This window comes from Dasypus novemcinctus, chromosome 7 (assembly GCF_030445035.2).
Source record: "Dasypus novemcinctus isolate mDasNov1 chromosome 7, mDasNov1.1.hap2, whole genome shotgun sequence".
Taxonomy (NCBI): domain Eukaryota; kingdom Metazoa; phylum Chordata; class Mammalia; order Cingulata; family Dasypodidae; genus Dasypus; species Dasypus novemcinctus.
Window position 1 is genome coordinate 20857880 of NC_080679.1, and position 12141 is coordinate 20870020.

The 12141-nt window shown below is 41.5% G+C and overlaps 1 protein-coding gene across 3 annotated transcripts in view; it reads right to left on the minus strand.

Moving 5' to 3' along the window:
* KCNE4 (potassium voltage-gated channel subfamily E regulatory subunit 4) overlaps nt 1-7387 on the minus strand; it is a 90019-nt gene extending 82632 nt beyond the window's left edge. For all 3 annotated transcript variants that reach the window (XM_071216102.1, XM_058300039.2, XM_058300038.2), the window contains exon 1: nt 7024-7387. The gene's annotated coding sequence lies outside the window, so the exon portion shown is untranslated. The remainder of the gene's footprint in view (nt 1-7023) is intronic.
* Nucleotides 7388-12141: the final 4754 nt, after the last annotated feature.

A 12141-nucleotide genomic window follows, 5' to 3' on the forward strand; every position in this document is an offset into this window, starting at 1 on the left:
TTGGAAATATTAGACTGCAGTTAGATAAGAGAAAGAAAGGAGAGTCAAAAGAATTCCAAAAGGAGAAATACTCTACTTGCAGATGAAATGCTAGAATACCTGGAAAATCCTAGAGAATCAATAGTAAAAAACTAATTCAAATTTAAAAAGAATTGAGTGAGGGAACCAGATATAAAATTAACATGCAAAAAATCAACAGTGTTCATATACACAAGCAATAAACAATTAGAAGATTTGATGTTAAATCACAATTGACAATATCGATAAAGAAGATAAAATACTTAAGAGTAAATTTAACAAGAAATGTGCAAAACCTACATGAGGGAAGTGGATGTGGCTCAGGTGATAGGGCCTCTGCCAACTATACGGGAGGACCGGGGTTCTATCCCTGGGGCCTCCTGGTGAAAAAGAAGAAGAGAGAGCGTACCTGTGCAGTGAGCCAAGTGCCTGTGTGGCAAGCCGAGTGCCAACACGGGTGCCTGCGTGGTGAGCCAAGTGCCCACGCAGCGAATCAACTGTTCACATGAGTGCCCATGTGGTGAGGCAAGTGCCCACATGGCAAGCCAAGTGCCGGCATGGTGAGCCAAGTGTCCATGTGGAGAGCCAGTGCCCGAGCAAGTGAGTCATGCAGCAAGATGATGACACAACAAAGGAGAGACAAAGGGGAGAATCAAGGTAAAGCGCAGCAGATACCAGGAACTGAGGTAGCACAACTGACAGAGAAACTCTCTCTACATCAGAGGTCTCCAGGATTGAACGCTGTGAATCCTAAAGGAGAGAGAAGACAAAAAAGTAAAATAGGTACAGAAGATCACACAGCAAATGGACACAGACAATGAAAACAGCAGGGCAGGGGAGGGGGAGAGGAAGGGGGGAAAAAAAAACCTATGTGAGAAAACCTTTGAAACAATCCTTAAAGAGTTTGAAACAATCCTGAGCAAATGGAAAGACAGCCTTTGTTCTTAAATAGATTGACTCAATACCATAAAGATACAGTTCTTCTGGAGTAAATTTAGTGTAGTTCCAATAAAAATTCAAGCCAGGCTTTTTATGGATCTAAGCAAGTAAACATTGAAATTCACATAGAAAAATAAGCATGCAAGTAAGGCCAATAAAGCACCGAAAAAGGAAGACTACAAGGGGGTCTGGCCTTACCAAACATAAAACAAGCTATCAGGATTCCATAATTAAAACCATATGGTACTGTTTCATGAAGCACAAGCAAACGAATGAAATAGAATAGAAAGTTCAAAAACAGACCCAAATACATTTGGAAATTCAGCATATAACAGCAGTATCTCAAATCAAGAGGACAAAATTGGCTTTCTTTTCAAAGATTTATTTTTATTTATTTATCCACCCCCCTTTGTTGTTTGCACTCATTGTCTGCTCTGTGTCCATTTGTTATGTGTTCTCTGTGTCTGCTCATCTTCTCTTTAGGAGGCACTGGGAACCAAACCTGGGACCTCCTATGCAGGAGAGAGGCACTCAATTGCTTGAGCCACCTCAGCAACCTGTTTTGTTGTGTCTCTCAAGGTATTTCCTCTTTGTGTTCTTTGTTGCATCATCTTGTTGCATCAGCATGCTCTGCCTGCCCATCGCGCCAGCTTTCTATCTTGCTCATCCTCTCCAGGAGGCACTGAAAACCGAACCCAGGACCTCCCATGTGGTAGGTCGGCGCTCAATTGCTTGAGCCACATCCACTTCCCCCAAAATTGATTTTTAAATAAATAGTGCTGGGACATCTGATTAGCCATTTGGATAAAAATAAAATAGAGCCATATCTCATACCATATACTACAGTAAATTAAAAATGCATCAGTGGTCTAAATATAAAAAGAGAAAACATACCAGTACTGGCAGAAAAAGAGTGAATTACTCTTTTACCTTGGGGTTGGCAACAGCTTTCTAACTATATCACTCAAAATCCAGAGGCAAAGAAAAGAAAAACAAATGATTGATAAATACAACTACTTTAAAACTAAAGGAGAAAAAAACTTCTCATGGCAACAACCACCATAAACAAAGTCAAAAACTACTTAGCTGGGAGAAAAATATTTATTTGCAATATATAAATCATAGATAAAGGGATAATATGTCTAAATGAGGTACTACATATACAAATATTAATATATATACATATATATTAATGGGTAAATGGCATTTACAGGCAATTTACCAAAAAAGATATAAAAGTGGGCCTTAAACATACAAAAGATGTTCAACCTCATTTATAATTTCTAAAATGCAAATTAAAACTATACTGAGATATCATTTCTCACCTATCAGAAAGATGGAAATTTATGTTTGACAACACATTCTGTTGGTGAGGATATGCAGAACAAGATTACCACCATCACCACCAACACCAACACCACCATCTTCCACAGAGGTGGGCATGGGCACAGAGGAGATATTGGGGCTAACCTGGGACCTAGAAAAGGCTGACAGTGGCAGCTAAGGATAGGCCAGCTCTCTCTGCCTCCCCATCCAAGTGGGAGGGCTCCACAAGAAGGCTGGGGTGGGGATCCCACAGCAGGTGACCATGTTGCAGGGCGCTCTGGATGAAGTCACCAGGTGAGAGGCTACAGGTGTCTAGGGTCCACCTGAAAAACCCAGCATTAGGAGCCACCTGAGGCCAAGAGTACCAAGAACCAGGGTTATCAGCAAGATGCCTCACAGGTACGGACAACACAGCTGAATCTAAGAGAAGGACTAGAGAGACCACAGGGTAAATTCTACCCTTTCCTGAAACTACTTAAAAATCCAGGGCCAGGAAAATGGTGATGGACTAACAGGCAGAGCTGACTGCTCTCACAAAAACAATGGAGAGAGAGCCAAAGCTGTCTGAGGGACTTGCTTTGGGGATAGCAGACCAGGACAGTGTTACACAACTCCAAGGAGGGTGAGGGACAGAGAGAAGAAGAACCCAAAACAAAAACTATGCATTACCAAGCACCCATGGTAGCCAGAAAGAGGTTCCCTTCCCCACCCCCTCGGTACTAAGCTGGGTTAAAACTCCTGGTTCACTGCAGCTGTCTGAAAGGAGAACAGACATCTTTCTCCTTGTCAACTGTTTCAAGTGAAAAGGTAGAGAAGATAGCGGTGATTTTCTTCAGTGAATTAAGCCGCAGAGGCCACTTTGAATCTCTGATCTGGAGATTAAACACAGGAACACAGGAAAGCCAAGACTGAAACACCACAGTGGAAAGGTACATTGACTAGCACCATCTGCTGGATGGTCTTGAAATTGCATGGACAAAAACTATTATCAGTCCTCTCTGTATCCAACCCCTGGGAGAAAATCTGCACACTGGTGAGTCCCTGGACCAATTTTGAAAACATAAGCTGGGCAGTTTTAAGGACTAAGTTCAACCAAATACCAAAGAAAAGCTGTGGAAAAAAAACAAACAATAAGCAAGAGAGAGAAATAAGGTATCAGAGTAACTTCACCAACATATTCAGATGCCTAGACATCAGCAAAAAATTACAAGCCATACTAGAAAACAGCAAGAGATAGCTCAGCTAAAAGAACAAACCAAATATCCTGAAGAGATACAGGATTTAATAAAATTAATCAGTGATAATCAAACAACTCTCCTAAATCACTTCCAAGAATTTAAAGAAAATATGACTGAAGTTGTACAGGATATTAAGACATTGGGAGAGCATAAAGAACAATTTGAAAACCTGCAAAGAAAAGTAATAGATCTTATGGGAATGAAAGACATGGTGGATGAGATTAAAAATACATTAGAGGGCAGCGGACTTGGCCCAGTGGTTAGGGTGTCCGTCTACCACATGGGAGTTCCGCGGTTCAAGCCCAGGGCCTCCTTGACCCATGTGGAGATGGCCCATGTGCAGTGCTGATGCACACAAGGAGTGCCCTGTCACGCAGGGATGTCCCCCACGTAGGGGAGCCCCATGCGCAAGGAGTGTGCCCGGTTAAGGAGAGCCGCCCAGCACAAAAGAAAGTGCAGCCTGCCCAGGAATGGTGCCACACACATGGAGACCTGACACAACAAGATGACGCAACAAAAAGAAACACAGATTCCCATGCCGCTGACAACAACAGAAACAGACAAAGAAGACGCAGCAAAATAGACACAGAGGACAGACAACCGAGGTGGGGGGGGGGGAGAAGGGAAGAGAAAAAATAAATAAATCTTTTTTAAAAAAATACATTAGAGGCACATAAGAGCAGATTTTAATTGCTTGAAGACAGAATTAGTGATTTTAAAGTCAGAATATCTGAACTGATAAAGACAGGAGAACAGAAAGAGAAAAGAATGGAAAAAACGGAAGAATCTCAGGAAATTGAATGGCAACACTAAACACAAAGATGTTCACATTATTCATGTCCCAGAAGGAGAAGATGTTGGAAAAGGGGCAGGAAGAATATTCAAGGAAATAATGACCAAAACCTTCCCAACCCTTATGAAGTACATAAATAACAATATCCAAGAAGGACAACACACCCCAAATAGAATAAATCTGACTAGACCTACCCCAAGACGTCTACAATTCAGAATGACAAATATCAGAGATAAAGAGAGGATTCTGAAAGCAATAAGAGAAAAACAAAGCATCACATACAAGGGAAATTCGATAAGATTTAAATGCCAGTATCTCATCAGAAACCATGCAGGATAGAAGAAAGTGGTATTTAATGTATAATGTACTGAAAGAAAAAAAACTGCCAGCCAAGAATTCTGTATCTGGCAAAGCTGTCCTTCAAAAATGACAGTGAGTTCAAAGTCTTCACAGTCAAACAAAAACTAATAGAATATGTTATCAAAAGACCAGATTTGCAAGTGATACTAAAGGGGATGCTGTAGCCTGAAAGGAAAAAAACAAGGGTAAGAGATTTGGAGAAGAGTTTAGAAATGAAGATTATTAGGAACAGTAAATTAAAGGAAAAGAAGACAGACAATAGAATGATGTGACAACAGAGAGCCAAAGGACAAAATGGATGAAGTAACGCCTTTAGAGTAATAACACTGAATGTTAATGGATTGAACTCCCCAATCAAAAGACAGACTGATAAAATGGATTAAAAATATATGAGCCATCTGTATGTGATCTACAAGAAACCCACCTCAGACATAAGGACCAGGTTAAAAGTGAAAGGTTGGAAAAAGATATTTCATGCAAACCGTAACCAAAAAAGAGCTGGAGTAGACCAGATAAATGTAAAATAACAGCATTATAGTATATGAACAATAATTACTTAGTGCAACTGGCAAATTATTTCTGTGATCAATATTCTGTAATTTTTTTCAGACAAAATAAACACTTGTTTTTAATTGAGGAGGGCTAGAGAAGAGATATATTTTTGGATACTTCATTTCTCTTTAACCCTTTCTTATTCATACTCTTTAATTAAAATAATCTATCTTATTCAATAATGATTTAACATGACTACTGTTGAATAAGATTTTGAGTTTTTCTGCCTCATAAAATTATGAGTTGGCAAATTGTTATCTGCTGTAATTCATTCCAGTAAGATATGAAGAAAACCCAAATAGGAATTTGATTATCTAGAAAGAATTATGGCCTAAATGGAAGTTAAATAAGTCAATAATTAATTTCATTATAGAGATTATGTCCAATAGTTAGACCTGTAATATAAGCATTAAAATTATGTTATAATTAATTTCTATTATATTTGAATTATTTATGTTTGTTGATATGCTATTTTTTATAATTGATTATATTTAATCTAACCTGACCTTGCATTCTCATTTAAAATTTGTAATTTCTTTCCATCTATTTTTCTATTTACTTTACAATTTACAATAAAGGACTTTTTAACAGCATTTTAAAATAAAGCCATTGATTTTGCACTTTGAGTAGATCACATGGTATGTGAACAGATCTCAATAAAACTGCCTAATAAACAAAAAATTGTGTAAAAATAGAAATAGCTATGTACAGCAGAGGAAACAGATTGAGAGGTAAGGAATTTTCCTGTTTATTATTATTATTATATTTTTGAAATAATGAAAATGCTTTAATAATGATTGAAGCGATGAACACACAACTACGTAATTCTACATTATTGATTGTACATAATAAAATTGATTTGTTTAAAAAAATAAAAAAAAATCTAGGGCCAAGGGCAAAAGAAACTCCAGAGTGCCTGTACAAAGATATGAGACTTTTAGGGGTGATGGAACTGTTCTAAAATTGGATTGTGGGGACAGTTGCACAATTCTATAAACTTACTAAAAATTATACATTTAAAATGGGTTAATTTTATGTTACATAAAATAGACTTCAATAAAGGTGTTTTAAAAAAAGAAAGCCCTTGGATGGGAAATTTCAATGGGAAAATGTGACTGCAATTTTAATAGGCAAACCAAACTAGAAATTTCCAGAATAACGACTTCTCAGGAACAGGATAATTAAGTTGCCTGCTGGAAGCCAAAGTTGACAAAAATCTGTTCTATGACTATAGCAATCTTCATGTTTGCACATGTCCCGTGTGTTTGTTTATACCCAATCCAGGACCTCCCAGTGCAGATACACAGCCAGCCATCAACTAAGTGGTCGCTGTCATATTTTTAACTGTCGGGCGGCAATGGGCTGGGGCAGGCGCAGGAAAGCAAGGACTCGGGGACTAGACGGGCACAATAAGGCAAGCATCGCGGGTCAGCAGGCACTGAGGCAGGGATGGATGAAAAGAGTGGAGATACTACGATCAGTCCACGAGTCAGGGCCGCAGGATGGCTCAGGCAGGCCGGGCAGTACTGGCCGAGAGTCCCGTCTCTGAGAGGTCAGAGTCTGCCAAATTAGCATAGAAAAGAAAAGGGGAACTCAAATCCCCCAGCAGGGCTTGCAGCGTGCTTCAGACCCCCGGGTTCCCAGTAGGCTCCGCCCCGCCCGAGTGAACCTTCGCCCCAGCTCGCCATTCACACGGCAGGGTACGGCAGGGTGAACACGGGCGCCGGATCCGCAGCACTGTCACGAGAATTAACTGCAGTCGCACGTATTTGGCAGGCTCTCGGGGTAAACTCTTACCATCATTCCAGAACTCACAAGCACGAGGATTGTCAGGGCCTTACAGAGCACGGCGCCCAAGAGTTTCCTCTCTCCGCATCTTTAAAGAAAAAGCAGGAAGAACTTGGAGACCAAAGGGAGGTGCCATGCATAAATTAAAAAGCAGTCCTTGCTCCCAGCTTGCAATCCAAAATCCATCCTTCTACCGTGAGTCCGTAATTAGGTCTAATTGTCAGTTTTGACGTCGCAAGTGATTATGGGTGAGTCTGCATTCATCACCCTCGTCACCTGAGACAACAGCGTTTCTACCGCACCGGATTCCCATCACTCCGTACAAGAAATGATCTGTGTCTGTGCGGCTGTGGGAAGCTGGGAAGCGGCGGAGCCGCTGAACGTCAGAGGGACCGTGGGGGCCGGCATCCTGGAGCGGGTGATTCACAGAAGGGAAGAGGGCGGCAGGCTCCCTGACATCTGTTCTGCCCTCGCAGCCTCGGCTGCTTCCTGTGAGGGCCGTGGAGGAGGGAAGGCGAGATACAGACACACAGGGCCGCCTTCAGTTTTCCACCGATTTCCTGCAAAAGCCTGTGTGATGAATGATACTGTAGTCGTTTCTGTTTTATTCATGATTAGTGTATTCCTGGGAAAGGATAGAACTAATTCCTCAAATGACTCAAAAGACACATGCAATTATTTACAGTCAGAGAGGAGGAGGGAAGGAGGCCAGGAAAGAGAGAGGGAGGGAAGGAAGTGAGGGGGAGGGAAGGGGGGAAGGGGAGGGGAAAGGAAAGGAGAGAGGGAGAGAGGAAAAGAAGAAGGAGGAGAAAGAAGGAAAGAAGAAAGGGAGGGACAGAGGAGGGAAGGAATATATGACACCCAAACCTAACCAGACTGCAGGGTCCACAGAGGCTCACCGGGGGAGCACGCCGGGACCGCACTGCTTGCCACCTTTCTCCTCGCTACCTGAGTTTTGGCCTGGATTAAAGGTGGATTGATGAAAATGATACAATAGCAAATATTCATGCAGAATCTATTAGAGAAAAGACATATCACACCAATCTGGAGGCACACGAAGAGCCGCTAAACGTACCCACATTGTTAACCGGTTTGGTCGAGGTTCTCCACGAGGCTGCAAGGCCCGGCGCTCCGCCCCGCCGCTGACGCAGACAGGCGAGGGCGGCGGAAGGCAGGAGGCCGCCGCCTGGGGGCGAAGCCGGCTTGGAAAGGGCTTGGAAGGGGCTCCGCGGTGCCCCACGCTCTGCCGGGGAACCTCTGTCTTGGCAGCGCCATGATTTGAGCCGCTGTCCTGTGCCCCAGCCCTCCCCACGGGGGTCAGAGCTCATAAGCCTCCGCGTGTGGCCGGGACCAGAAAATTCCAGCGCCCCAGCCTCTTCCCTCCTGAGATTTCGTCCTGTGGGGGCTCACAGGTGAGGCCGCTTTAAAGGGAGAGCCGAAGGAAGCCCTTAAACGGGCTGTAGGCGATGGTTTCACTCCCCAATAAGCTCCTGAGCTGGCTCATTTCCAAATACGTTACCAGAGTTTGCCTGGATTCTTAACTATGCTGCAGAAATGCATTTCAAGAACATGTCGGGTAAATTAGGCCAGCAATTTATTCAGGTAGGGAGGGAGAGAAATGGGAGAAAATAACAGATTGGGGGCCCAGAGAGAGAGAGGAAAGGGCTGAAAAGTGATAAAGAGGGTTGATTTACCAAGTACAATTCCCCGTCACAGATTATAAAAGTCCAGGTTTCACTCGCATGGCCATCATGGCACAGGAATACAGCAAGAGCAGGGTGCAGAGGGCAGAACAGGGGTCCACAGGTGAGAGAGAGCGAATTCAGGCCTTGCACCTGCTTTTTGAACCATTCGTTATTCCACCCCTTTGCTAAAGGCAGGGAGGCGTTCCAGCTGTTTGCTGGTTTGATTGATTACCCCACCCATCAATCCCCTAAGAGGGCCCAATAATAAAGCCCTTGGGGAATATCCAGGGCTTCTCCTGGCTTCTGGAAGAAGTCTTTGTTCTGAATAGCAGAATCTTGGGGAGAGTCTTCCAGCAGCCATCTTGGGGGTTATTGGTGTCCACGTGGACTCTCTGCCACGTGCCAGATCCATCTATTGATTCCCTATCTTACCAGCTGCCTTCAACATCTTGGGAATTATAATTCATCAAATGAGTCAGGATATATAATCCAAAACAATAACAATTGGATAGTTTGTGAAACTTTTAAGGTTTGATCCAGGCATTCCATTATTAGGAAGTTATTCTGTAGATGAGTTTTCTTTATGCACAGAAATGTTAGTAAAGGCTGCTTATTATCATGTTGTTTCTAATAGTAAAAACTAAAATAACCTAATATCCAGCAATAAGGAAATGATTAAATGCATCATAATACATTCTTGCTATGGAAGACTATGTAGCCATTAAAAAGGTAATTTATTAATTAGGTCATCTCAGAGGAAAAAGGCCAATGCATACCCAAAGTGAAAAAGGTTAAGTGGCATTATATATCATAATCCAATTATGCTTTTTAAAAACCCTATGTGTATACGAGGGCCTTCACTTTTAGTCAATCATTTTTAATTGCTAGAATAAGCAATATTGAACACAAATTCATAATTATGTTAAACAATTATTTTAAAAATTAATAGGACATTTTTGCAACTTTTTTTGAAAGTCTGAAATTACTTCTAAAAAGGGTGGTGTTTGTTTTTTTTTATTATGGTATTTTATTTTCTTAGGCTGCTCAGCAAATACCATGAAATGGGTCGATTTAAACAATGGGAATTTATTTGCTTATGGTTTTGGGACTATTAAAAAAAAGTCCAGGTCAAGGTGATGCTTTTCTTCGGGAAGACTATGGTATCTGGCGCTGCCTGCTGGGGACCCTTGGTCCTTAGCTTGTCATGTGGCAAGACACATGATGGTGTCTCCTGGCCTCTCTGTTCTCTTCCGGGTTTCATTGATTTAGCTGCTTAGTTCCTGTGGCTTTTCTGTCTGTCCACTTATAAAGGACTGCAGTAATTGATTGAGGTGGGTCACTTCTCAACTGAAGTAACCTCATCAAAAGATCCTACTTACAATGGTCACATCCTCAGGAATGGATTCAGTTTAAGAACATGTTTTTCTAGGGTATTTCCGCTTCGAACCACCATATATGGCAACAGGGATGGAGCCACTGGCCTTGTCTTAAAGGACACCGGGCACAGTCATTCCACAAGGTTAGGGGCCACTATTGAGGCCAGAGAGGAGAGATGAAAAGGTCAACACAGATGCCAAGGATCAGAAGCAGGAAGTCCGCCCAAAACAAAAGACAAAGGAGAATTACAACTTGCAGGAAAAAGACGGAAAGGAAGCACCACTCTGAATTTTTCATTTCTTGTGAAAGCTGTTTTAAAAGAGTAGGAAATTATCATACTTGTTTAAATGGACAATCTAAACAAATGCACATACCATCTGACCTAATACTGATAAAGTTCTACACTAAAAAGAAGGGAAGGGGCATAACAGATCTATTGGAAATACATGAAGATTTTAGAGAGCCCTATACTACAGCTAAGGTTCCGCAGAATTCACTTATAGAAAAAATTCAAATAGAGTAAAAAAACATTAAATAAGAGGGGAAAAATCAGATTAAGAACATGAAAATAAAGATATACAGTATAATTATGAAGGAATTACCACCAGAAATTTTTTAATGCAAGAATAGAACACAGGCACAGATACCCAAATATCATGTTATAAAGATAAAACTAACAGAGTAAGATTGATAAAGAAGGGAATAACTGAAGAAAACTTTCTAAAATATATAAATACAATGAAATTAGAAAATAAAAACATTTCTGGTTATTTCTTTCCTGGAACATGAGACAGTTTCAAGATAACATTTCTAAGTTAATGATTTTGCTAGGATAAGAAAAACTAAAACTTCAAGCTATTTATTCTTCTTATAAGCTTGAATTTTTATTATGGTAGTAACAAATGTCATTGCAAAAAAATTTATAATAAAAAGTATGAAGAGAAAAATACGTAAGCCACAATACCAAAACTGCCAACATATAGATACATTTCTTTCCGGGATTTTCTCTGTGCAACACGCACACATATGAGTGCCTCCTGAATTTTGATTCTCCCTTTCTCCCCCCAGCTAGCTTATATGAAAAAATCCCCACATTATTATGCAAGAAATCTTAATCCACATCTTGTATTTCCTAAGGATAGATTCCTAGAACTGTGGGATTCATGGACAAGACGTATGAACGTTTTGTTCAGACTCTGAGGCATCTTGCTTTCCAAAATGAGGTGAGCTGCTGATAGAAGGTTTAAAATATTCTGTTGGCTGCTTGCATCTACCCCTCTGAGCAAGCAGTCTCTCTCTGCAGTTGTGCAAACTTTTATTTTTATTCTCAGGGGAACTGCCCCACTTCTCTTGAGGTAGGAAACACTCAGATCAAGAGAAGTTAGTCGGTGACTTGGGCAGAAGGATATTATCAGGGCAGCAAAGCACTAAACTTGGGCAGATGGATATTATCAGGGCAGCAAAGCACCTGGAAGAGAAAGGGAATGTGCTCTGGGCTCACCTGGGAAGTACCCAAAGGGGTCAGAGCCCCACGTGGGGGTTGGGAGGCTGATGGACCATGAGGACAGCACATCACTAGGACCTTCTGATCCAGCCCCACCCCACTCCACACACTTCTTTTCCCACCTCCACAGAGAGGAATGAGGCAGGGGTTGACAGGAGGGTGGAGGAAAGTGAAAATATCCCCTAAATCCAAACACCAGGAAATTCAGAGAGAAAAACCAGTTTTCAAAGAAAGGCTAATAGGTCTCATCTCAGACATGTAAATATGATGCAGTATAGCATGTCTAAGGGGCAATACTCTTAAATAATTAGTTTTTGGCTATGGTTTTGGACATCAGAGCTGTCAGAAGCTCTGACAGACATCGGTGCACAGACCTCATCCATTCCTGAGTTTTCAATTATGCTTGGGAGAACACCCTAGTTAGGGTGTGTGGTGGGTTGGAGTTATGTACCCCAGAAAAAACATGTTCCTAATCTTAATCCCTTAGTATGAATCCGTTATAAAATAGGACCTCTGATGAGCTTACTTTGGTTGACTCATTCTTTCATTTTTTTTCCCTCC